The sequence below is a fragment of the Hemicordylus capensis genome, chromosome 6 (genome assembly GCF_027244095.1).
Source record: "Hemicordylus capensis ecotype Gifberg chromosome 6, rHemCap1.1.pri, whole genome shotgun sequence".
NCBI lineage: Eukaryota > Metazoa > Chordata > Lepidosauria > Squamata > Cordylidae > Hemicordylus > Hemicordylus capensis.
Genome location: NC_069662.1, coordinates 110,240,288 through 110,263,863, shown reverse-complemented (window position 1 = coordinate 110,263,863; position 23,576 = coordinate 110,240,288). Strand labels below are relative to the sequence as shown.

Genomic DNA, 23,576 nt, shown 5'->3' with positions numbered 1-23,576 from the left:
AGAAATCTTTGGCATTTAAAAAGGAATTTTGGAAGAGACTTTAAAATCCAACAGCTCATTAGATTCCACATGGATATTCTAGAACAATTTGATGTTTACTTGAATGTTGAATGACGGTGCACATGCCTTCCATTTTATAGCATGAATATAGTAGTACACTATTCAGCTGTCCAACTGAATACAACCGCAGTGTCAGGGACAATTCAAACTGAAAGCAGTGTTTTGCAGAAGAAGCAGGACAATGAAATAGTTTAATATAAAGCCATAGAAAAAAGCTCAGACAATATAAACACAAAACAGTTCCTCACAGGTTTTCTCTCCCCCACTTTCTTCAACAGAGAGATATTTCTAACTGGATCCAAACAAAAATAGGCCCTTCAAAGGCCCTTCATTATTAATCAATACTGCCAAATTTCTCTGATATTTACAGAAGGAACTCGGTTGTCAAATTGTTTTCCCTTGCCCTGTGTAGCAATGAAGCTAACAAGGCTGCATTTACATTTTCAGTCTGCCAACATACCAATGTTCATTTTACAATACGGTCATGAGTATGTGTGACAGTAGCCAATTAGGAAACTTGACAGAAATATAATTGATGGACTGACATCAATTGCTGATTACAAAATTAAAAAGGAATTTATTTTGCTTGTGCAGTATGTGGGCAGGGTATGAATATGAACATTTCCATAAGTAACAGAGCTCTGCTTCATTCATCTCCTGGAGAAAGCACATGATTTATAGTGCAAAACTGGTATAAGCCCCTTAGTGGCCTAAGCCTAAGCTTGGCTGCCCATGAGAAGTGCTGGGATCCATGTGGATTCCAGCGGTGTTGCAGAGCCAAATCACTGCCAAAGCCCAGCTCTTAGGCCAGGTTAACAGAGCGAGTGCACTGTTAACCCAGGCAACGGGATCATGTGTCAGCGCAGGCTGCTTGCAACCTGCACTGGCACAGAGATGAGCAATCGTCTCCTGGGGGGATCCCGCAATACACCCGGAATTCCCCCGGCCTCCAGAACTCTGCACTGGTCACCGTCATGGCGGTCGTGTGCACAGTGGCACAGCTGGGGACAGTCCAGATAGTCTGCGGGGAAGGTAAGATTAACCTTGCCTTCCCTCTGCCCACCGCAGTGTCAGGGACATATTTGTAGGCTACATCGGGAGCTTCTGGAGAGTGGAGTAGATATTTGCAAAAGTCCCCCCTAGGGCATGAGCACTCTATTGAAGCAGAAATGCAGTCACTGCATGCATGCTATTCTTGGCTGCACAAGCACAGTGTAAGGATGTCAGACAACAAATTAAAAGCAGCAGATTAAAAGCAGCAGAATTAGTTGATCATAGGCATGTTTACCATTCAACAACTGCAAATCAAAAATGATAATGTGAAACACCCAGACCAGACATCACAGAGAAAGCTCTCATAGCAACATATGACCTGAAGCACGACTGTTTAAAAGTGAGAGTTCAAGTCATAAAGTGCTGATGAGTGACTTAACAGAGACTATTGTCCATAAATGGTTGAATCAGCATCAAAGGATAAATAATTTGATTTTCAATTGTAATCTACAACTCTTCTTCAATTAATTTTTCACCTTAAAAGGGCAGACAACATTCATTACAACTACAGCTACCCTTTGGCCTTTTGGTCAAAAGGCTCATAATACAGCCCTGGAAGAACAAATTTACTCATGAACTGCATCTTTGGATTACCAATGTGTGTACCTTGTCAAGATTTGAACCGTTTTTTTACTGATGGAATGATAAAAAGAGGAATTTTTAGCAATTTGGTCCAATTTTAATGAACTATTATGTTTTGAAGAAATATATCCTTAGAAGAAGGTGTTTTCTCTTTTTTATTTTGGCGAATTATGTGTATATCACATTAATGTTAAAGTTCAAGTTCAGATTGTTTTCTTTTTTGTCATCTTTCTTTCTTCTTTAGTTATACATATACATATTTCCTATACAAGTTATATTATCATGCAATGCTGTAATCCTTAGTTGAATTAAATTGGGCGGGGGAGGACTACAGCTACCTTCCCTCCAGTCCTTAGCATCCCATCACCTCCCTCTTCACTCCTGACACAATGGGGGACCTGTAATGCCCCCTATTTGCCAGCTCAAGCTCAAGATAAGCTAAAATGAAGTCCATTGAAATAACTGAAGGGATTAATCAATCTTTAATTCTGTTTCTAATTTGCTTAGGTAGTTTTTGACCTAGTGATGTGCTGTACCATTTTGAAACAATATATTTAGATATTGTACAAAGAAAAATGTGTTCTTATCTTATTCGATCTCTGTCTTTACATATTCTGAAAGAATATGTCCTTTCCTCCTTTTTCATGCACAATAATCCTAAATTTCAATCATGACTACCTCTTGGGAGTTTCTTTTTTCAGAACTGTTTTATGCAACAAAGTTGTCTGAAATGAGGTATTCCTAGAAATATTGTTCAATTTTTTAAAAAACTTTTCATAGCTGTATTTCCAAATTATTTTCACCTTATTAGTAACAAAAGCCTCACTGTCATGAATGTTTCAAGCAAGTAGCATGCAAATACTGGAGACAAACAGGAAATGAAAAATATTGGGGGGAAATGGCTGATTGTGAGCTATTTTTAAACATGAATTTTCATAAGATGAGGCTTAATTCAAAATTTTCCATAAATGAAAGAAGTCTAGCCCATGGAATGAAATTACTCAAACATCCTCACTATTAAAAATAGAGTTAAATATTATTGGTATTAACTGAGCTATATCTGGATTCAACAAATGTTTGCCTGTCCCATATTTAAAATAATATTTGCAGAACAGACATGATTTTCAGTTGAGCCAGTGTATTACTGGGCTGATATTGCAGCCAGCATTCAAAAAGAAAAAGCATTTCCAGAAACTCCCCAAGGTGGTAGTCACCTGTTCTAAAAATATATAATACTGCTACTTTAGAAATTAGCTTTAGTACAATGCAATATTAGGCATATTCTACCTTTTTTATTCCTGACCAAAATGTTCTTGTCCCTAACAAAATGGGTCAGTTTGCAATCATATACAGTGGTCCCTCTACTTACGAAATTAATCCGTTCCGAATGCACATTTGTAAGTCGAAAAGTTCGTAAGTCGAAAAGCGGTTTCCCATAGGAATGCATTGGGAACAGATTAATGCGTTCCGGAGCCTAGAAAAAAGACCCAGACCCCCAGTAAGGCTTGCAAACTGCACAGGAACATTTCTTTTCAAGAATAAACAGCCAGTAAACAGGCAGGCAAGTCAAGGAAACCGCATGTAAAATTCGTAAGTCGAGGAAACCCCATCTAAAAATTTGTAAGTCGAAGAAACCCCATCTAAAACCAGATCTAAAACTGCCGTTTGTAACTCGAAAAATACTTATGTCGAGTAGTTCGTAAGTCGAGGGACCACTGTACACATTTGTGGAGATCAGCCCTCCCTTCCCCTAAAGAGTGAACTGGAAGTGAACCATGTCCTGTATGTCAGGCAGTGACCTCTAGGGAGCAGTTACTCAGGACACAGTGACTGGGACCTAGAAGGTCAGGCAGCAGGAAGTGAAGGGTGTCTTTGTTTGGAGAAGGAGCCAGAAGGGCAATGAAAGAAGATGGGGAGCAGGCTTCATGAGCACCAGCCAGGCAGCCTTCTCTCATGGAAGGACATCAGCAGTTCTTTGAGAGACAGGATAGCAGGAAACTTGAATTATCTCCTGGAATTTGGGGTGAGTTCAAGGGAAAAGGAAGCCAAGGGCTTTGGCTTTGGGGAAAGGTTTAGCCAGGGAACTGTGTGTTAGGTAGCCTGCATTAGATTTCTTTTGATTTTGTGCTTTTGCAAATCCTTACCATTGGTCTTTAGTGTTTTTATCTGTAACGTAACTAAGAGGAACTGAACCTGAGGCCTGTTATCCAACCAGGGCTCTTCTGTAGAAGTCTCTGTACCCTGTAAAGGTGCTTTTAGGGATTCTTTACAACTTGGGGTGCTTTTTGAATTATCTTTGCAACTGGGTAACAATGATTTTTAAAGTGTACCACTCCAAATACCAGCTGGAGTATTCTTTGAAAGTATTCTTGCAAGTACTGAGTGTTTCTGTTACTAAAGCTGAGAAAGCCTCAGACTGAAGCAGTCTGTAGTATTTTGAATAAAGTTTTTTTTCCCCTCTTTTTGTTCTTTGGATTTTACCTGCCTCTAAGTGGATTTGTAACTCAGGAAAAGGGTTTTTTACTCTGGTGCAAATATCCCTCAGTGTTAATTGTTCAGCAACCTACAAAGTTTTCCCACCATTTGGAAGCTGCACATGGAGGGGTTTTTTGTACATTTCCATTGGTAAATGAGAAGGAGAGTTTCCCTGGAATTTTGCCCACACCGGGGGGGGGGGGATAAACTCTGTTAAAAAGTGTGCTTGGTGGCAGCAATTACCAAAGGAAAAGTTTTAGGTTTTAAAGAAACAGCCTTTGTTGAGCAAACATGGAGAGAATGATTCAGTATTTTTCGTTCCCCACGTGGGCTTGCCTTGAGACAAAGGCTGGGCTTAAATCCGCTATTCGCTACAACACTAATCTGTGTGTGCTTCTCATCTAACACACTGGAACTTACTTCTGAGCGCTATGCAATGTGTTTACTGAGGAATATTTATTATTAAGGAATATTTTAAAGAAAGGGCTGAACTATGCATCGGAATGGGGCAATATCACAAAGACATCAAACAATAGTTTCTTGATAAACGTTCACAAAAAGCAAATGCAACCATATGAAAAAATTACAATGATCAGTCAATTAATAAAAATGATCAGTCAGTTAATAGACACAGATATTGTACATGGCAAACCATAAAGCTCTAGGGAAATTGAACTCCTAGATGGTTACGAAAGAGCTATGATGTATACTGGGAAGGCTAGGAGGCATAGAGACAATGGAATAAGAGGAAATGCTTGAGTGGTCAATTTGAGCAAGAACTTTTATAAACATGGCTTTATGGTGCGGGGTATCCGAGGAGTGACTGTACTTCACAGTAGATTAGCAGCAGTTTAATTTCAGGGGATTAAATGGATCATTCACATTAGGGTCAGCTCCTTTCCGCATTCCCTGCAGATTTTTTTTTCTGTGTCCGTTCCCACAGCTTGCTCCAGCTTTGCTCCGGGGGTTTTCTCCAACCAATCATATCCCAGAGGAGAAGGCAAGAGGAGGCAAGATGCAACGCCTCCCTTATTGTTAAAAAATTATTTTGACAGTTGGCATTCCACAAGACTGAGTAGTCAAAACAACGGAATGCTAGACCCAAATCATTGCTAATTGTTATCATGAACTTTGCCACTAGCCTTCATGACTGCCTTCATCACCCCCATGCCCCCACTTCTGTTAGTTAGAGGGCCAGAAAGAATGAAGGCTCTGAACAGGAGAAGAAGCCCACATTTTGCATTCCCATTGGTGCTTGCCTTTAACTCAGAAATCTCCTCACATGAAGGTATATTGTTGGGCTGGGGTGGATTTTGCTTAGAAGTTTGTGACGAGAGAGAGAGAGAGAGAGATCCACCAGGGATAGAAGCAGGGGAGAAGAAACACAACCAAACTGGCTATCAAATGCACACAGGAACATACAAGTTTTTCAAATTGGAAAGAAATACATACATGTACACACACACACATGTTTCATAAAGAGTGGGGGAGAGAAACAGTGGCTTAAGCAAGGGAAACAAATAAAACAAACAGATATGGATTGGGGAAGGGGTTTTTGTTTTACTGTCCTTCATAGTGATGTGAAAACAGGTTCAACATCAAACATGTTCAATGTTGAACCTCTTCGGTTCAACTGTTCAGTGACAAACTGAACCAGCCCCTGTTCAAACCAGTCCCTGTCCGAACCCGCCCAACCCGCCCGGCTGTTCAGGGGGTTCATTTTTAAATTTTTAATTTTTTTTTTTAGAACTTACCCCCTCCAGGGGACTTGCTCAAGGAGGCAGGGGGTCCGCAGGGGTAGCCCCTTCCCCCCTGCCTCCTTGTCCGGCAGGGCGGCCTTCTGCAGAGGCCACCACACCTGTGTAATTGGCCTCTGCATGGCCTGGCATGACCCAGGCCATGTAGAGGCTGATTGCACAGGCGCAGTGGCTTCCAAAATGGCCACTGCACCGGAGTGGGAATGCCCAAAAGGGCAGAAGAGCTGGCCAAACAGGCCAGTTTGAGAGGCAAGGAGGCCAGCGGGGGAAGGTGAACCCCCACAGACACACACACCCGCCACCAAGAGCAAGTCCCCAGCAGGAGATCAGTTCTAAAAAAAACCCAAAACATTTTTTTTTAAAAAAATTGCAAATCCCCCTGGACTGGACCAATTAGGAGGGGTCGAGGGTTGCGGGACCAACTGGCCCGGTCTGGTTCAGACTCGAACTGAACTGGGCCAGCCGGTTCTATGCACACCCCTATTACTTGAGAGATGAAGTTTAGCTAGTCCCCTCCATTTCTCATTCAGTTCAAATGCCAAGCAACCAGGAAGCAGCTCAAGAATGCAGCTGAACCTATTAGGCTGCTTGGGAGAGGGAACTAGCAACAGAACGGGAAGCCAACCCTTGAATCAGCTACGGGGGACAGGAGTAGAGAGAACAGTAGTCACATGTCCAGCTACATGTTTGCTCTGGGTGCTGGAGGAGCCGAGCAACATTGCCTCCTCAAAGGCCCCCCTGCACACAACACATGTCTAGGTGCACCTTGATCTATTGTCCTAAAACCAGGTACTGCACTATAGAGTGTTGATGCTGCCTGACACAACACACATACCCCAACCACTGGAAATGCTTAACACTGTGAGAGAAATGAAAAAGAATCAGAATCAGGACATCCCAAATGCAGCTGTCAAACTCCCATCAGTTTTGCGTTGTAGAACATCGGTGGGACAAGCTGCCATGTGGTACCCTCTGCTGACATTTGCTTTTCTGCAAGTTCACTCAGGAAATTTTTTTTTTTAAAAAAAATCACCCAAAATTATGGATTTCGAAGGGGGGAAAGGCAAATTAGCAGTAATGTCCCGTTCACACATCACAAGAGAAGCGTCGGGGTATATCCGAAACCCCAATTTATTCAAAAAACCTGGCACAAACAGCGGATTTTTAAAACTTGGGCATAATTCGGGCTAAGCTGAAATGTGCAAGGAAAAACCCAAATCGTGTGTGAAATGTCCCCCGATAACTCACATGGAATTCAGAGCCAATTCAAGCAACGTGTGAAGGCACATCCCCATTCCAGAACAGCTGCAAGCTAAAACTCCTGTGTGTAAAACCTCCAGGTGGGAGAGAAGACTGAAGGGAAACTGGATGCAAACACCTTCCACAAGCAGATTTCCACTTGTGAAAGGTACCGGTGCACAGTTTGTGGGCATTCAACTTCTCTCCCATGTACCACATTCCTAAGAGTCTTCTGCCCACAGAAGCAGGCTTCTGTAAAGATCAAGAATCTGTAGTAGGAAGGAAACAGAGGAGAAGATTGCTTGTGTGAGCATGGCTACTTAGAAGCCAACCCATAGTCTGAAAAACAAGTAGCAAAAGCTCTGTCCTTTCAAGTAAGGATGTACACAAGCCAGTTTGGTGCCTCCTCTGCGAAGTGCCAAACCAGATTGGGTGCTGGCATTTGACCTGGCTCAGAAGGACAGGGAGCTGTTCCCTTAAAAAGTAGGTAAGCAGCTCCTTACCTGCTCGTCCACGCCCTACCACAATTCTGGTGGTGGCACCTGCTCTCTAAAAGGCCGCACAGGGCTGCAGTACTGGTCCCTGCAGCCTTCGTGTGGCATTGGAATGAACATGGCTGGTGCATATGCCAATATTTTTAAAATTATAATTAGAAGGTAAAGTAAGTAGAAATAATGCTTTGTTTGGAATGGAATATTTCATTTTGGGTAAACATGACCAGGTCATTTTTGAAGGATAAATAATTAAGCTAGAATAGGCTTGGAGTGGTTTTTAAATGAATGAAAATGACATCTTTAAGACAGCTTAGAATTCCACAGGAAACATGATTTAATTAGATGAATAAAAATGAACAATTGATTTAAATCTATTCAGAAATATACATTTGCAAGAAATATGGGTGTTCTCTTCTAAAAGCAATAGTGACCTTATTCTATATTGTTCTAATATTAATACAGTAAGATTCATAGTTTTCTAATTCACAAGTAATTGACATAGGATCAGTCCAACCTATTTGAGAGATCTTTAGAGCTGAAGTTATATTGCTTAGAGTTTTTTTAAGTTATGCAAACGTAATATGTGATATCCATAAAACTTTACAAGCTTAAAACTGTTCTCCAGATACTATATTTATGAGCAATAAGTCTTTAAATGCCAGCTCTGTATGTCAGTAAAATATATCATATAACACACTAGGCACTTCAAGTATTTTTTTCATTGGCCTTCTGCACTATAATTTAGCCACCCGCGCATATCAAGGATCACTGACATCAAAGAGTAGGAGATAAAAACTAAATAAAATGTAATGACATACAGAGATTCCTATTTTTAAAACTCCATTCATATGTAATATTTTAACAGATCATTATGGGGTTTCAATGGCTCTCATTCCAAGGAACACAAGTGCAGGGTTTCCCATAGCCTGGGGAAGGGAGAAGGTTATGCTCACATCAGATAGGCACATGCTTGTCTTATTATGTATATTTTAATGTTTTCATTTACAAATTAGTATATGTTTCAGTTTAGCTTGCATGATTCCAAAGATTCTGAATGGGTAATATATATTTTAATATATTAAAAGTTAAATAAATTAGCCAATCAGTAAAAAAACAAAACACACTTTCTCTGTATGAAAATGCAGCAAATTGCAATGCAGTTAATTACACAGGAGGATCTGTCCTCATTATAAGGAAGAATTTTAGGCCAGTGAGGCAATAACTAAGAATATCTCTCTAAGTTCACTTGATGTCCTTACCCAGGCATGGATGGATAGAAAGGACTCTGCTGACTAGTCTGCAGCATAATTTTCATTTTATCATTTATATGAGATATAAATCCTCATGCAGAATTAGTCATTTATCTCTTTAAAAACACAAACATGTTTAGGAAAAGATTAATAAACACACACCTAAATCTACAGTAGCACCTTTCATATGATGTGGTGCACATGTATTTTGTCTTCAAGTGTTAGAAAAGTAAACTGAAAATCAGCTCTAGAGACTGCAGTGGGATCAGGGAAGGAGGAGTCTTGTTATGGGGTCCAGATTGGGACTTCCAGCACACACACCCTTGGCATTCCTGAAAGAGGTTTCTGGCATGGTTTTTACCTTTGTTTGAGAGCAATAGAGCCTGGACAAGAACAGTGTTGGATGTTTACTTGACTCCCCAAGCTAAAGAGCAGCTTAGGGAGTCAAATAAAGAATTAGATATACAGTAGGTATCACTTCCTATCTCTATGAGAGTCTGCAAAAGGCTCCCCATCACCCCCAAAATAGACTTCCCACACAGCCACTCTAAGGCACTTCCAAGACTCGCAGGCCAAGTCTCCATAGCCTTTCCCCTCAACATGTCTCCACATTCCTCCCCTAGGCTTTAAAGCAAGTGATCCATCTTCTCTGGATTCTTCTAAACCCAAGGGTTAACAGAACAACTTCCTAAAAATAGTATTGCATTGTCAGTATAAGCCTATCACCTCGTCCAGCTCATTTTTAATTTAATTTTTCTACTGTTTTACATGAAAAGCACCTCCAGGTATTCAGTTAATCAAAGGGACTGTTTAAGTATTCTGTTTTACCCTACAAATTTGTGCACAAGCCCCTCCCCAAGGTGTGCAGACTTTGGGACCTTAAGTCTGTCAGCTCCTCTGCTTGTCACCATCACAACCCATTTTTCTCAGTTGAGATCTCAGCTTCCCTTACTTCACATCTGACAAGTAATTATAGGGAGAACTCCATTCCTTCCTCCGCTCCTTGGAGTTTTATATTTCTCATCCCCAATCCATTCATCCCATCGTGTGAGTGAGTGAAAGAGAGAGAACAAAAACAAGGTACTAAGAGCTAGGCTAAAATGTTTTACATCTATTTTCCACCAAGAAAGTTGGGAAAGGGATATGTGCCCTTTCCCCATGGGGAAGGGTGGTCAACTCCTCCCCAGAACAAAAAGAGAGTTTCAGTAGGGACCCTCAACCTGCAGGTCAGCCCAAAGACTGCAATCTCATAATTTGTGGTCAGATTGGAGGATGGCATATAAATCTCCTCCTCCTCCTCATGAGTGTAGACCACAGTCAGAAGGGCTCTCAAGCTTCTACTGCCTGCTCAGGGAAGAATTGAAGCCAATTCCCAATCTCCAGTCCATGGGTATCAATCCAGTTTTTCTTTAAATTTAAATGAATCCAGCCACTCACACCCGTACGTTATGGTTATTTAGTTCCCCATAGTTCTGATGGAGACCCGAGTTCAAATCCACATTCAGCCATGATACTAGCTGGGTGACTCTGGGCCAGTCACTTCTCTCGCAGCCTAACCTATTTCACAAGGTTGTAGTGAGGAGAATCTTAAGTATGTAGTACACCGCTCTGGGCTACTTGGAGGAAGAGAGGTATATAAAATGTTAAGAAGAAGAAGAAGAAGAAGAAGAAGAAGAAGAAGAAGAAGAAGAAGAAGAAGAAGAAGAAGAAGAAGCAGCAGCAAGATCAAGAACCTGGAAGAGAAAGAACATTACAAATACTTGGGCATTCTCCAGGCTGATAACATCGCACTCACTGAAGTTAATAGAAAAAATGGAAGTGAATACATCAGGAGAGTTAGAAAATTCCTCAAGTCCAAACTCAATGGCAGGAACACCATACAAGACATAAACACATGGGCTATACCTGTTATCAGATACACTGCAGGAATAATAGACTGGACCCAGGCAGAGCTGGAGACGCTAGATCGTAAGACCAGGAAAATCATGACCATCAATCATGCTCTGCACCCCCATAGTGATGTCGATAGGCTCTACCTCCCTCGCAGCTCAGGTGGAAGAGGAATGCTGCAAGTCCATCAAACAGTAGAGGAGGAGAAAAGATACCTTGAAGAATATATCAAGGACAGTGAAGAAGATGCGCTTCAAATGGTCAATAATGCGAAACTATTCAACACCAATGAAAGAAAGCAGGTCTACAAGAAAGAACAAGTCAAGAACCGAGCAGAAAAATGGAGAAATAAGCCCCTGCATGGTCAATATTTGCACAATATAAGTGGAAAATCAGACATCACCAAGACCTGGCAATGCCTTAAGAATGGTTACTTGAAGAAAGAAACAGAGGGTTTAATACTGGCTGCACAAGAACAGGCACTAAGAACAAATGCAATAAGATCAAAAGTCAAAAAATCCACCACAAACAGCAAGTGCTGCCTTTGTAAAGAAGCAGATGAAACAGTGGACCACCTAATCAGCTGTTGTAAAAAGATCGCACAGACTGACTACAAACAAAGGCATGACAAGGTAGCAGGGATGATACACTGGAACATCTGCAAAAAATACAAGCTACCTGTAGCCAAGAATTGGTGGGACCATAAAATTGAAAAAGTGGAAGAAAATGAAGATGTAAAAATATTATGGGACTTCCGACTACAAACAGACAAACATCTGCCACACAATACATTAGATATAACTGTAGTCGAGAAGAAAGAAAAACAAGTCAAAATAATCGACATAGCAATACCAGGGGATAGCAGAATAGAAGAAAAAGAAACAGAAAAAATCACCAAATACAAAGATCTACAAATTGAAATTGAAAGGCTGTGGCAGAAAAAGACCAAAATCATCCCAGCGGTAATTGGCGCCCTGGGAACAGTTCCAAAAGACATTGAAGAGCACCTCAACACCATTGGGGCCACAGAAATCACCATCAGCCAATTACAAAAAGCAGCTTTACTGGGAACAGCCTATATTCTGCGACGATATCTATAACAATTGACAATAAAATTCAGCCATCCCAGGTCCTTGGGAAGGACTCGATGTCTGGATAAAACAAACCAGTCAATAACACCTGTCTGACTGTGTAAACAAGAAATAATAATTAAAAATATTGCTTCCTCCATTCTGAACACCCAGGGTGTAACAAATCCATTTGCATAGCTCTGTCTCAAACTTTACTACATAGCTGGGAAGCCAAACTGCAACATTCCCTTCTCAGAATGAACTGAGATTTCTCTGTTCTTTCTTGATGCCTTTACCCAAACACGTTCAAACTTCCCTTGCACTCTTTCCTGTTCCCTTCTACGGTTCTTCAGACTGATTCAATCAATGCTGCTCCCTGAATCCATTCAGGGTCCTTCTCCCTCTGTCCTTCTGCTCTCCCTTCAATCCTCCTGACCAACTCAAGCCAATTTCTGAACTTGGATCTATCTTCAATCTTCCTCCACTGCTTTCTAGGATCTCTGGATCAGTTCAAATCCCCTTTCTCTCCCCAAACTTGTTCAGTTCGGTCTAATTTTCTCCTCGACTCCTGCACCCCATGGATCTTTTTACCAATCCTGCCTTCCTTTTGTGCCTGATCTTGTTTGGATATATCTCTGTCTCTCTCTGTCCCTTAATATCCTTTACTCTCTTCTTTTCCCCCCATTCCTCAGTATAGTAGTAAATACATTTCAATAACCATTATAGCTTATAGGAGAGGTTAAATATTAGTGCCCGGACACATGCCCATATTCCATGTTCTGTGTGTATTCAAGCCTCAGGAATGCCTGCATGTTCTAGTATATCCAAGCCTCAGTCTGTATTCAACAAAATATATTTTAATTTGGATTTAAAACTGTGGTTGTGATTTTCTGGGAAACTACCTGCTTGATAACCTTAGCCTAAAAGATCCCCAATAGGGCACAACAGAACGCCTTGTAACAGTCTTTTTATTATTTCTAACCAATATATGTGATTATTCATATTGCACTTTTTGCAGCTCATTACTATAACCAACAGATTGAAAGCAATATGCTCATTGTAACCACTGAATCTGATTCTGGGTTTCTTATGTAGCAAAACAGAACCCTGAAGCAGGAACTGTGCCAGTTGTTAAACCATGAAAGAGACAGAAAAATCAGTCAGTAAATTCCCTAGCCACATAATCATCACCCACGGCAGGCTAATTAAATAAAATAGTTCATTATCGTGCTCAATTTACTCCAACAAATCTACAGTCTTAATTTTTAGTATTTCAACAGGAAAGCAAGCAGTCTCTTTGGGACTCTTTAAAAATGTTTTAAATCTTTAATTTCATGAGTTTTACAACTCACCAAATAGCAAGGCAGTAAAGCATTTGTCAGTAAAACCATACTGATTTTATACAATGCCATGCCTTTAAAAATGCTTTAGGCTCCAATCTTCAAGGTATTTCTTATGAAGTAGTTTCTTTTGGTCTCCCATCAGCTGCTCTGAGGAACAAAATCAATAAAGCATATATGGAAATTCAACTCAGTAATACATTATCTGACAGATCTGGGTATGGTTTAGATTGGCAGTTATTACAATGACTGAGTCAATAGAAATGAGAGGTCTCACAGCAGAGGAAAAAATGGAGTTGAGGGTGCAGTTGACGGGTGAGGGATAGTTACAGGGAGCACGTCTTTACAAGATAATTTCAACCTCTATAAAACATTGACTTTTTAAAATACAATAATGGTGGGCTACTAACATTCTTAATAAAGAAGGAAATATTTCTTAATAAAGAAGGAAATACACGTAAAAAGTGTTGAAGAAATTGATACTAGGAATACAGTTGGATCATGATTTTCACCTGATATGTCGCATACCAGATGCCAGAGTAGGGAAAAAATCCATTATTAAAATAGAGTATAGCTACTCTCAAAAGCTGGAATGGATCACATATGGAACCAATGAAACAAAATTGGACCAAAAGTCACACCAGCTATCCAGGACCCTTTGGGCTTCTCACCTCCTGGCCCTTATTAGGGTGGGCAGCAGCCAGGAGCAGTTCAGAAGGTGTTGGTAGAGGCCACCTGCAGGCAGCCACCGAAGATAGCCACCAAAGGTAGTAGCCTTAAGGGGTGGGACTCAGGGCTGAGTCCAATGTACTGTTTTTGACTCTTTCCCTATAGTGCCAGGCTTCCTCTTATTGCCCGGCTACTTACAGCTATGTGTCAGGGTATGGGAATAGGGGCGCTTCTGGTGGTTCTGGAGCAGCCATCACAGTAGTGGTGAGAAACAGAAGATTTGGCATTGGCAGGTCATCAGGCTGTTACAGGGGAAGGGGGACCAGAAAATTCCCTTTCTGGCTATCCTGTCAGCTCTCAGGCCTCAGTGTGTAGTTCCATCCACCCTCAGAACCTGACCTTGCTCCTTTGCAATATACCAATTCGGTTCAAAACAAGACCAAGATCATCCATTATTTGATCATGGATGAGGGAGCCAACTTGTATAACTTATACCTGGTTAGGGGAGACGTGGCCTCAGCTCCTCTCTTCTGGGTACTTTGTGGTGGAGCAGGTATGGGGAAGAGGGCGGGGTGAATGGTCCACCAGAATAACATCTCCCTTACCAGAATCCTTGTGAGACAATTTGACCATACTGAGTGTGTGTATCTTGCCATGAGAATTCAGGATAGACTGGGGATTCCTTTGGTGTTCAGAGCACCCTGTTGCCCAAAGGAGTCCCTACCTGAGCTGACGGAATTGGTTGCAGATTTGGTGTTGGAGTTGCCCAGGCTTTTGGTGTTCAGTGACTTCAATGTTAACTTTGGGCTGGCTTGTCTGGTGGGGCTCAAGAGTTCATAGTAGCCATGACAACTATGGGCCTATCCCAGTTGGTCATGGAGCCAACACACACTGCTGGTAACACTCTCGATTTGGTCTTTTGTTCAGATGAGGGTGGTGTTCCATGGGTGGAGACTCCTAGATGGACCACCATCTGCTCCAGGTGGATTTCATGGCCACAACCCACCTCTTCAGGGGTGCAGGACCTATTAGGATGGTCCACCCAAAGAGGCTGTTGGGTCCTATAGGATTCCAAGAGGCCTTGGAGGTTTTAGAGTTGGTTCTACCAGTGACTTTGGTGATGCCCTTATGGAGAACTAGAATAGGGAGCTTCACTAGTTATTGCCCCTAAGCACTTTCTCCATTCTGCTTCAAAACTGGCTCCATGGTATACTGCACAGCTACATGAGCTGAAGCAGCAAGAGAGAAGACTAGCGCATAAGAGGAGGAAGACTCAACTTGAATCTGATAAGACACAGCGCAAAGCCCATTTGAAAGCTTATTCTGTAGCAATGCATGCAGCGAAGTAATTCTATTCTGCACATATTGCGCCCACAAGTTCACATGCGGCGTTGTTCAGAGTCGTGACCATATTGACTCTCTGAAATTAGATCTGGATTTCTCATTTGCCCACTGTGATGCTTTTAACAACTTTTCTGCGGATAACATCTGTTGCATTTGAGCCGACTTGGACTCCACGGTCAATTGTAGAGGTGTCCAGTAACTCCTCTGGCTCAATTTGAATGGATCAGTTTCAGTTTGTGTCTCCTGAAGATGTGGACAAGCTCCTTGGAAGTTTTTAGCCTACCACCTGCCCTTTGGATCCATGCCAAACATGGCTTATAACATCCAGCAGGGAGACTGTTAGAGATGGCCTCATTGACATAATAAATGCTGAGGGAGGACAGGATGCCTCCATGTTTGAAGGAAGCAATTGTGAGACCTTTGCTTAAGAAGCCTGCCCCAGAGCCCTTAGTGATGGATAATAATAGGTCAGTCTCCAACCTCCCTTAGGTAGGCAAGATAATTGAGAGGGTGGTGGCTAATCAACTACAGGCAGTTTTGGAAGGTACTGATTATCTAGATCCATTTCAAACTGGTTTAGAGCAGGCTATAGGGTAGAGACAGCCTTGGGCGGCCTAATGGAAGATCTCTATTTATTTCTTATTATTTATTTATCATATTTTATACCACCTGATATATACATCTCTAGGCGGCATACAAAATTTAAAATATAAAAGTCACAGATTAAAATCCACAAAACACAATAAAAACAACAGCATAAAACAGTTACTAAAACAAATTATTAAAATTCTAATTAAAAGCCCACGAGGCAATACACACAGAGAAGCAATTATATTCTGCACATATTGCACCCGCAAGTTCACAGGTGAGTCTTGAGGGTGTTAAAGCAGCAAGTGAAGTTGTGTTTCTGCCTCCATCTCAGAAATCCTAGTGGGGTCTCACCCAGAGTAAACTGAAGAATGACAGAATAAGACACTTACGGGGGGGGGAGCTTTAGAACTGAGCAGATGGAATGCAACCTTTTCTTTTGAGCACTTGTAAGACCATGCAAGAAAGTTTTTGTGCTTTTGATAGACACCTGTGCACTTGGTGAGTCACAAGCTATTCATTTTGTATTTCACAGACAATTCAGTTTTGTCCAAATAGAGTATATGCTCTTATATTTCTAAAATGGTTCTGGCATTTAGAAGGAATTTGAGCCTTTATGGAGCAAGTGCACTACATCCAGACTAAGAACCGTGCATGGAAAACATTTCTGCGCACACACAGGAGAAGAGATTTTTTTGGTTGTCCTCCCTCCCTCTGCAGTCCCATGTGCCTCCTGAAAAAATGTCCCTGATGTGATCCTTGGGGACATATTTTTGGAAGGTACTGGTAGCTGCAGAAGGAAAAGATCACAAAAAAATCACACCTCCCTTCCATCCATATGCAGTAGCATTCTCGTTGCACAATTCTTAGTTTAGATGTAGGCCACTGTGATTGAAGGAAAAATTGAAGTACAACATTATGGCAGATAATATTAGAAGCAACTGTTCAGTCTAGAGCTGTCAGCACGAATTTCTGAAGTGAGGAAGATATTAAGACATAAAGGATCATGAATGGAAAACAAGAAAAGATGGATATGAAAAAAGTTAAAAAGAAAAGATTTAATACATATTTTATACATTTACTCAAAAGTTAGTATAAGAAAGTAAATGATTATTTTTTATTTTTTATTAAATTTCTATGCCACTTTTTTCTATAAACAGAATCCTTGAATTTATGTCTTATATTTTGCTATCAGGAAATGGCATTTTAAAGAGTTATTTCCTCGATAGCTTGATATAAAAAAATACTGAACAAACAAGTATGTTTATTTGTTTCTGCTGCTTTCAAAGGGTTAGGAAGAAAATGTCTTATAGACAGAAAAAACACCCTTTGGTCAGGAATGTTTGATTTTGCCAGAAGAAAAGGAATTGCTTTGCCAGATAGACAGCCTAAATCCTTTCATTCTATTCTCCATGCAGTGTGTCTTTCTGAAACTTTTTGCAAACTTTGTGCATGATTTGAGGGGGATAATTTGATAATGTAGCAAGCCAACTCCTAACTAACCCAATCAACTGTTCAGTTTCCCAAGGAACTCAGTTTCTCAATTTTTTCTGGCCTTAGGTAGTGCTCTCTCGCATTTCTTGCTGAGACTTGATGGACTACAAAGTAGGCATGTGCACAAACTGTGGTTCGAGCACTTTTTGGGCAGTGGGACTGGGAACCTTAAGAAAAAGGAGAGCAGGTACTTACCTCCTTTCTGCTGCCCTGTGTAGGTTCCTGCCAGAGCGGTGCATGTTCCAATTAGCCCCATGCAGCGCCAGCACACAAATGGCAACCATAAATGCGTGGGCAACATTTGCATAGTCAGCATGGTGTTCCTGGCCAAGCAAATGGCATCTACGCATGCGCAGAAACCATGTGCATGCTGGCACCATATGGGGGTTATTGGAATGTGCGCCATCCCAGCAGAAAGCTGCATGGGGCATCAGAGAGCAGGTAAGGACCTGCTCTCCTTTTTCTTAAAGTTCCCAGTCCCCCTGCCCCAAACATGCTCCAACTGCAGTTCATAGCACTGTTTGTGCACATCGCTACTACAAAGGGTAACAACTGAGACTGCTTGTAATGTAAAAAGTAACTGCAACATCAGAGCTGTCTGGAGTACAATCTCATAGGTTTAGAGTCAATGTAACAGAAACTAAAGTAGGTCTGAGACAAAACAACAAGGTTCCAGAGCCAATGGCTGTTCCAGTCAAGAAGACCACATATTGCAGTAGATCATTCAGATTCAAGCAATGATGACTAACCAAGGCAAACAGGCTATGCTAACTATTCAAATTTCTGTTCAAAAGTGTCAGCAGGAGCGGAGCTACAATTGTGCCAATAGGTTCAAAGAACCTAGGCCACCAATGGCAAGGACCGTTGAAGCCCGCATGGAGGCATGGCTTCGGCTCCGGAAGAGCCCCAAGCAAACTCCCCCCGCCCACACCCAGGCTATGGAGAGCCCCGAACAAGCGCTCCCCTGTCTTTTACAGGCAGCGTTTGCTGACCGATACCCTTTTATTTCCCTTTCTCTCCCTCCAGAAAGGAAGAGAAAGGGAAATAGATGTTGTCAGGCAGCAAGCGCTGCCTGAAATGACAGGGGAGAACTCGCTCAGGCTCTCAAGAACTCAAGGCCATGCATATGCTAGAAAGGCCGCCAGGTGGGGCCAGACCCAAGCCTCCTGAGTGTCAGATATTTATCAATAAGTGTTTATTGATATACTGGACTGAAAACTGGAGCAAGGGATGCTTATAGGGCTACTAGTATACTGTTCCTAGGGAAATGAAGCCAGAACAGAGAAGAGGAAGAAAACGTCTGCACAGAAAAGGAATCTCAAGCATGAAATGTCGACTGGCGCCATCTATGAAATGAATCAGCACCTCTGTTGCACACACAAGAAGGGCCAAATAGTTGCATTTTGAGATGCACCAAGAGTGTGCCAAATATTTCTGGCAAATGCCACAGTTCTCCAAACCACAGAAGACTGAGCCAGCTAGTTCACTGTGCTTCAGGTACTCTCCAAGCAGCATTAAAGGCCACTTCACCAGCAGACCCAGATGCAAGATACTAGCAATCCTTTTCTTGATTTGAAAAAGTTGTGGAATTATGCATTGTGAAGATAAGGAAAGACTAAATATCTTTAACAACCTACAGAAGGTCCAATGCAGTATATTGCCCTGAGGTTTAAAGGAACAAAGGCATGGCCATCAGACACAGTACATATGTAGTATTTTTTCCTGATCCTCCCTATAGCAGAATTTTCTACTCACTAATTCATAGTTTTGACAGAAGCAATTTTGCTTTTGCCTTAGCATCGCCTCGTTTGCTAAATTGTGATTTATCCTAAGGGTAGGATATTTTTCACTCTGTTTCAAATATTCAGTGCATTGCAGTCACCCATCTGCCTCTAAAATGATGCACACTTATGCCATTCAAGCAACTATAAGCACTATGTCTGAACTAGGGCTAAAGCACATATGCTCTCTTTTCAATTTGGGGGCTGAAAACGGTGCTTTCATGAGTTAGAAATATTTGCTGCAACTGAATAATTGAATACTCTCACAATCCCATTCAAGGTTGTTGCTTTTTCTATTTGTTCCTGCTTCAGCCACATTTTATTGTCTAGTTACTGCTTCTTCCTAGATTCCCATGTGGACAAGCTCAGCTAATCAGGGATCATGCAGCAAACAGGGTACCAGCATGATACGACATAGCCAATCAAAGCTGGCTACACGCTAATGCAGTTAGGGCAAACAAAGCCAAAATGAGAGAATCAGAAAGCAAGGACATTTGATGCAGAGGTAACATTTTTACAGGAATTGATGGAAAATCAGGGGGCACTTTTTGACCTTACCAAAAACATTTCCCAAATGTATGTTTTGCCTTAGCCATGATCTGAGTCAGTGTAAAGTCACAATTAGCACAAAGATATGTTTTACCTCTTTGTACCACACAATACACTCTGTTATTTAACACACAGAGATTGAATTGGCGCAGTCATTTTTAAACATACACCCAGGAAGTAGAAAGTAATTAATACACATCTAATACAGAGAATAGAGTTTGTTTCTTTCAAAAACATGTGTTATCAAAAAGGGTACTAGACAAGGGTGCCCTCTTTCTCCTTTGTTGTTTATTTTTGCTTTAGAGCCTTTGGCAAAGAAGATTCGACTGGAGCAAATAATCCATGGAATTAGGATGGCAGCTCAAGAACATAAAATGGAGTTATATGCTGATGATGTGGTCCTCACTATTACCCGACCAAAAGCCTCTTTGCAGGCAACAATGGAACAAATTGACCAATATAGAAAGGTTTCAGGATACAAGATGAATAAAAACAAACACAGATTATTATGTGGAACCTATCAGCTATGAAATCACATTATTTGCAAGATAAAACTGGGTATCAGATAACAAAAAAATGCCATCAAATATCTGGGGATTAACTTAACTGGAAATAATAAAACTTGTTTAAGAACAACTATTTGCCAGCATGGAAATTTGTTTTAACAGACCTAGACAGGTGGAAAAAACTAAATCTCTCTTGGTTAGGAATATTCTACCAAAAAACGAACTTCCGATTTCAAATGATTCTGATTAGGATTGAAGACAAAATGCTGAACCAAAGAGTTAAGCTCAAGATTATGCAAGTTGTTAAGGAACATTCCTAACCTGAAATTATACTACCATGCCAGTTGCTTGGCATGGATTTTGGATTGGATCACAATAGCATATGGTTCATTCATGGACATGAAGGGAACAGATCTATCAAAAAGTTACATAATTTTTAATGGATAAATACAATAAAGTATAACTCAGAGATAAAATCCCATTCAGTTAGAAGCAGTTTGCTGTATGTTTGGGACAAATATAAGAAAAGGATCAGTACAGATATATCGCCTCCTGCATCTATTCTTCTTTTCATAAAGAAGAAAATTCCAACATGTATGATACTTGGAGAGAGAAAGGATACAGCTTGCAAAATTTAACCGTTGGTAATCTAAAGCCTAAATCATTTCAAACTCTTACGCAAGAATGGTTTGAGGAACCTCCATGGTTCCAATATTTACAAATTAGCTCCATCGTGAAGACAGTGTTACAAAAACAAGGTGGGAAGCTTAGAGATCTAACAGAATTTGAGGTTTTAATAACTAAAAGTGTTGACCACTTACTGGGGCAAATATACAAGCTGTTGTTGAAATATGACACAGAAACAGAACAGGTTAAAGGCTGTATGATTAAATGGATGCAAAATCTGAATAAAACTACTGATATGTTAAACTGGGAATACCAGTGGAAAGTGAATATTAAATTCACTTCAAATAGTCTTTTAAGAGAAAACTGAGATAAGATGTATTTCCATTAGTATATTACTTCTATAACTATTAGTAAGATGGACAGTAATTACCCAGGGAACTGTTGGAAACGTAAGCAGCATTCGGGGACATTTTATATGTGGTGGACCTGCACTAAGGCACAACAATTTTGGGAAAAATCCACCTTAGGTTGCAGCAAATTTTAAATATAAATTTCCCCTACTCACCTGAACTCTTTTTGTTAAACATGACTAAGTCTAGTATACCTACTAAATATACAGAGCTATCATTACCACTGCCAGGATTCTTTATGCTGCTAACTGGCTATTACAGGAAATTCCAACTTTGGAGGGTTGGCTATTAAAACTATGGGACTATGTTTGATGGCTAAGGTGACAGTTTATTTGCAGAATTATTATTATTTCTTGTTTACACAGTAAGACAGGTGTTATTGACTGGTTTGTTTTATCCAGACATTGAGTCCTTCCCAAGGACCTGGGATGTCAGAATTTTATTGTCAATTGTTATAGATATCGTCGCAGAATATAGGCTGTTCCCAGTAAAGCTGCTTTTTGTAATTGGCTGATGGTGATTTCTGTGGCCCCTATGGTGTTGAGGTGCTCTTCAAGGTCTTTTGGAACTGCACCCAGGGCGCCAATTACCGCTGGGATGATTTTGGTCTTTTTCTGCCACAGCCTTTCAATTTCAATTTGTAGATCTTTGTATTTGGTGATTGTTTCTATTTCTTTTTCTTCTATTCTGCTATCCCCTGGTATTGCTATGTCGATTATTTTGACTTGTTTTTCTTTCTTCTCGACTACAGTTATATCTGGTGTATTGTGTGGCACATGTTTGACTGTTTGTAGTCGGAAGTCCCATAATATTTTTACATCTTCATTTTCTTCCACTTTTTCAATTTTATGGTCCCACCAATTCTTGGCTACAGGTAGCTTGTATTTTTTGCAGATGTTCCAGTGTATCATCCCTGCTACCTTGTCATGCCTTTGTTTGTAGTCAGTCTGTGCGATCTTTTTACAACAGCTGATTAGGTGGTCCACTGTTTCATCTGCTTCTTTACAAAGGCAGCACTTGCTGTTTGTGGTGGATTTTTTGACTTTTGCTCTTATTGCATTTGTTCTCAGTCCCTGTTCTTGTGCAGCCAGTATTAAACCCTCTGTTTCTTTCTTCAAGTAACCATTCTTAAGGCATTGCCAGGTCTTGGTGATGTCTGATTTTCCACTTATATTGTGCAAATATTGACCATGCAGGGGCTTATTTCTCCATTTTTCTGCTCGGTTCTTGACTTGTTCTTTCTTGTAGACCTGCTTTCTTTCATTGGTGTTGAATAGTTTCGCATTATTGACCATTTGAAGCGCATCTTCTTCACTGTCCTTGATATATTCTTCAAGGTATCTTTTCTCCTCCTCTACTGTTTGATGGACTTGCAGCATTCCTCTTCCACCTGAGCTGCGAGGGAGGTAGAGCCTATCGACATCACTATGGGGGTGCAGAGCATGATTGATGGTCATGATTATCCTGGTCTTACGATCTAGCATCTCTAGCTCTGCCTGGGTCCAGTCTATTATTCCTGCAGTGTATCTGATAATAGGTATAGCCCATGTGTTTATGGCTTGTATGGTGTTCCCGCCATTGAGTTCGGACTTGAGGAATTTTCTAACTCTCCTGATGTATTCACTTCCATTTTTTCTATTAACTTCAGTGAGTGCGATGTTATCAGCCTGGAGAATGCCCAAGTATTTGTAATGTTCTTTCTCTTCCAGGTTCTTGATCTTGCTGCTGCTTCTTCTTCTTCTTCTTCTTCTTCTTCTTCTTCTTCTTCTTCTTCTTCTTCTTCTTCTTCTTCTTCTTCTTCTTCTTCTTCTTCTTCTTCTTCTTCTTCTTCTTCTTCTTAACATTTTATATACCTCTCTTCCTCCAAGTAGCCCAGAGCGGTGTACTACATACTTAAGATTCTCCTCACTACAACCTTGTGAAATAGGTTAGGCTGCGAGAGAAGTGACTGGCCCAGAGTCACCCAGCTAGTATCATGGCTGAATGTGGATTTGAACTCGGGTCTCCATCAGAACTATGGGGAACTAAATAACCATAACGTACGGGTGTGAGTGGCTGGATTCATTTAAATTTAAAGAAAAACTGGATTGATACCCATGGACTGGAGATTGGGAATTGGCTTCAATTCTTCCCTGAGCAGGCAGTAGAAGCTTGAGAGCCCTTCTGACTGTGGTCTACACTCATGAGGAGGAGGAGGAGATTTATATGCCATCCTCCAATCTGACCACAAATTATGAGATTGCAGTCTTTGGGCTGACCTGCAGGTTGAGGGTCCCTACTGAAACTCTCTTTTTGTTCTGGGGAGGAGTTGACCACCCTTCCCCATGGGGAAAGGGCACATATCCCTTTCCCAACTTTCTTGGTGGAAAATAGATGTAAAACATTTTAGCCTAGCTCT

At 41.0% G+C, this 23,576-nt stretch overlaps 1 protein-coding gene across 12 annotated transcripts in view; it reads right to left on the bottom strand.

The window, feature by feature from the left end:
* ZNF385D (zinc finger protein 385D) overlaps positions 1 to 23,576 on the bottom strand; it is a 641,404-nt gene that overhangs the window by 482,662 nt on the left and 135,166 nt on the right. The window lies entirely within an intron of this gene.